Here is a 3461-nt window from a genome sequence, read left to right on the forward strand (position 1 = left end):
CCAGGGCGGCGCCCCTGCCTGCCCCGAGCGCCCGGGGCCGTGGTCACCCCAGGAGGATTCGCCAGCTGTCTCCCCTTTCCCGCCAGGCCTCCGACTTCCGGTCAGAGGGTGTGACTGGCCGGGCCACTGGTCCCTGCCCTCGGGCCAGAAGCCAGTCCTGGGGCCTCTGACCCCTGCCCCTGCCCCTGCCCCTGCCGTCGGGAACAAGCCAAGTTCTTTCCATCCTCCTGCCTGCCTAGCCTCACCCTGGCTGGGCCAGTCCTAACTCCTCTGACTCTGGGCCCCAGTCTGTCTCCCAGAGCCCTGGACAGAGCAGTGGGCCAGCTGGACCTCTGCCTGTGAAGCGTGGGGTGGGGGGCGAGGGGGAGGCCTGTGCACTGGAGGAGATGGAGTTTAAAGCCACAGATTACACACTAGTGGAACCAAGGCTGGGGGTGCTAACAGACACCCCCCCTCCGCCCAGGCCTTTGCTACATAGACCCCATTCTGGTCCTCACCCCAGCTCTGGCCTCTGGGCCTCCCCAGCGCCCTCCTCCCCTGGAATGCCCTGCTTTGCCATCAGACCACTACCTGATGGTCATTCCCAGCCTGGGGTTCCACACTGGCATCTGGTGTCCTCTGCACAGAATTGTATGATAAACAACTTTAGGAAACACCTGAGACTGACGCTGGTATTTTTAAAGTCCCTTCACTGCCCCACATTGTGTCTTGGTGTCTGTGTTTGTGGAGGCGATTCTGTGGGCCCCTTCAGCCCCTGGGTGCCACCATAGGGTCGCAGCTGAGCTGCCAACCAGCCGCCTTGGCCCCCCTCTGCTCGGCGACTGAAGGCTTAACTGGGCCTGTTTGGCGCCAGCAGGCGACTAGGCAAACCTCACGTCCTTCCCTTCCCGTGACAATCCCACGCATTTCCAGGACCACCCAGGAGAGAACGTGGCCAGGACAAGAAAACCCAGAAGCAGGAGGCTGAAGTTGTCAGACCAAGCACTCCAGACTGGTGTTTACACACTGGCCAGGAGTAATCATTTTAATCTTCACAAAACCTCGCAAATCCTGGTCCCCACACAGCCTTCCCCCCACCCTGCGCCCTATGCTGGTCACTCTTATGTCCGAACCCCGCCTTACCTGGGTGTCTGATACAGGAGGGTTGCACTTCCATCTTTCGCCAGCAGGCGGTGGTAGTTTCTAGTCTGGCAGGCTTCTGGCAGACCCTTGCTGTCCCTCTGGGTGGAGAGATGTCCTGCAGGGATGGGGCACTGTTAGTCCCGGGGGAGGTCGAGTCTCCCTGGCCTCCTGGGCCCTGGCAGAAGCTGGTCCTCAGCTGTGAAGTGGGGATTGGGCCAGGGCCTCCCAGCACTGAGCCGCCCCGAGCTGCCCAGGGGAGACCTTGATGCTGGAGAAGAGCGAACTGAGCAGGATGTTCGTGACCTTGTCAGGCTCAGACCAGAGCCCAGGACCAGACAGGCCGCCCGCCCATTCCCGGCCCTGCCACTTACTTGCTGGACCCGGCCACGCATGCCCAGATGCTTCCTTCCTCTGGGTCCTCCAGGGCCCACTTCCTCCAGACGGTGTCGGAGTTTGGGCAGACAGACAAGGGAAAGGGTGTCACCACGGCCCCTCATACCTGCTCCCGGCTGGACAGTGTCCTGCTGAGGAGCTGGGGTGGGGGGTGGATACCCACCTCCTGCTTAGGCCTGGAACCTCAACCCCAAAAGCAAAGGGCAGCTCAGCCCGGAGCTGTCCTGGCTGGGGAAGATGGAAGGTGGGGAAGCAAGAAGAGAGGACCCTGGAGGGGAAAGACCGGAGGGGAGCGGAGGAAAACCAGTGTGTGGGGGGAGAAGGGCCTGGGGGGCTGGAGGGGCCAGGGGGCCGGAAGAAGACAGACGCTGGGCTAGGAGGAGAACAGGATCAGGGGGCCCGAGAGGTTGGCAGAGGGGTCCTAGGTGCCCAAACTGGAAGAGGGGCTGGGCGAGGGCAAGGGAGTGAGGAGGGTGCAGAGTAGCAAGGCCAGACGCCCTGGGGAGTGAGCAGCAGGCGCCAGAGGGAGGCACCAGCGGAAGAGCCCACCAGGGCCCATGCAAGCCCACTCGCAGGGCTGGGGGCTTAAGTTGTCACACCGGGGAGCTGGGGGGCCAGGAGTGGGGCCAGGAGGCCCTGGGGGGAGGACATGGGAGGAGGCTGGTGGCAGAAGGGAACAGATGGGTCGGGCCCTGGAAAGGGGAAGGAGTGGGAGCAGCCATGGCCCCACCCCATCCCCCATCCCATCCCAGGCGCCTCTGCTCTGCTCCCTGGGACCCCTGAAGCTGGGCGGCCTCTGTGCAGGGGAGAGGAAGGGCCAGAGAGACCCAGAGAGGCACCGGGTCAGGGCCCTCCATTCAGGGTGCCTGGGCCCCTCCCCCCAGGCCCCAGGCCAAGCAGCGGGGACCAGGAGGGGCAGGAGTGGGGGCTGCTTAGACCAGGAACTGGCCCAGGACACCCACGGCGCCCCTCCTGGTCAGAGGTAGTAAGAACCAGAGGGAATAAAGGCCAGACTGGGGGTGGGGGTTAGTGGGGGCCCCCAAGGTGTGTGTCAGGCAGAGGCAGCCTGAGGGGCTGGGGGGACTGGCGGCTTAGGCTTAGCTGGAGAGGGGGGATTGCCTGGAGGGGAGTGGAGCACAAGACCCCGGAAGAGGCAGAGAGGAGAGTGGGGAGAGCAGCAGGGACCCCGGGAGAAAGGGGACAGACACAACGGTGGGGGGGCTCAGGACAGTACTGGAGGAGGCACGGAGAGCCCCCTGGGGGCAGCTGGCCGGCCCACAGGGCGCCAGCTCTCCCAGTCTGACCTCAGCCTCCTCACCTGGGCAGGCCCCGAGCCCCTGGGGTCACCTGTGGGCAGGCCCTGGCGGCTCCCCTCCCCCAGGCGCTGCCTCGTCCACCTGTCCTACCCCTGGGGTCCTCCAGCCCCTGCCCTCTCCCTCTCCCCAGCAGGCGCTTCCCCCTGAGAAAATCAAGTCAGGGCAAACACCCGGCGGCTTGCTGTGCCCTGCGTGGGGGGGCTCTGGGCCCCGGCCACTGAGCCCCCTTTCTGCCTGCAGAAGCCAGGGGTCCCCTGGACACAGGGAGGAGGGAAGGGCTGGGAGCCAGGGCCCGAGGTGCACACAGCGGGTGCCTGGCCAGTGCCACCCCTTTCCCGAGGAGCCTGAAGGGGCAGCCAGGGAGGAGGGCGCAGGCCGCCAGCTCAGCAGCCTGGTGGGCAGTGAGCGCCCACCCCTCCTGCAGAGGGCAAGTCAGGACGCAGCGACCGCCACAGCCTACCGGCAGGAGCAGAGGCCAGTGGCCGGGAGAGGGCGCGGCGCTGCAGGGGTCAGGGCTTCTCCCTGGGCGAAAGGGAAGACAGGCGAGTGGGGAGCCCCGACAGAGAAGGGTGAGGCTGGGAGGGGAGAGGCCAGGGAGCACGAACAGAGTACACAGCAGGTGTCTAATAA

Source organism: Condylura cristata, unplaced genomic scaffold (assembly GCF_000260355.1).
Source record: "Condylura cristata isolate star-nosed mole 26May11 unplaced genomic scaffold, ConCri1.0 scaffold00041, whole genome shotgun sequence".
NCBI lineage: Eukaryota > Metazoa > Chordata > Mammalia > Eulipotyphla > Talpidae > Condylura > Condylura cristata.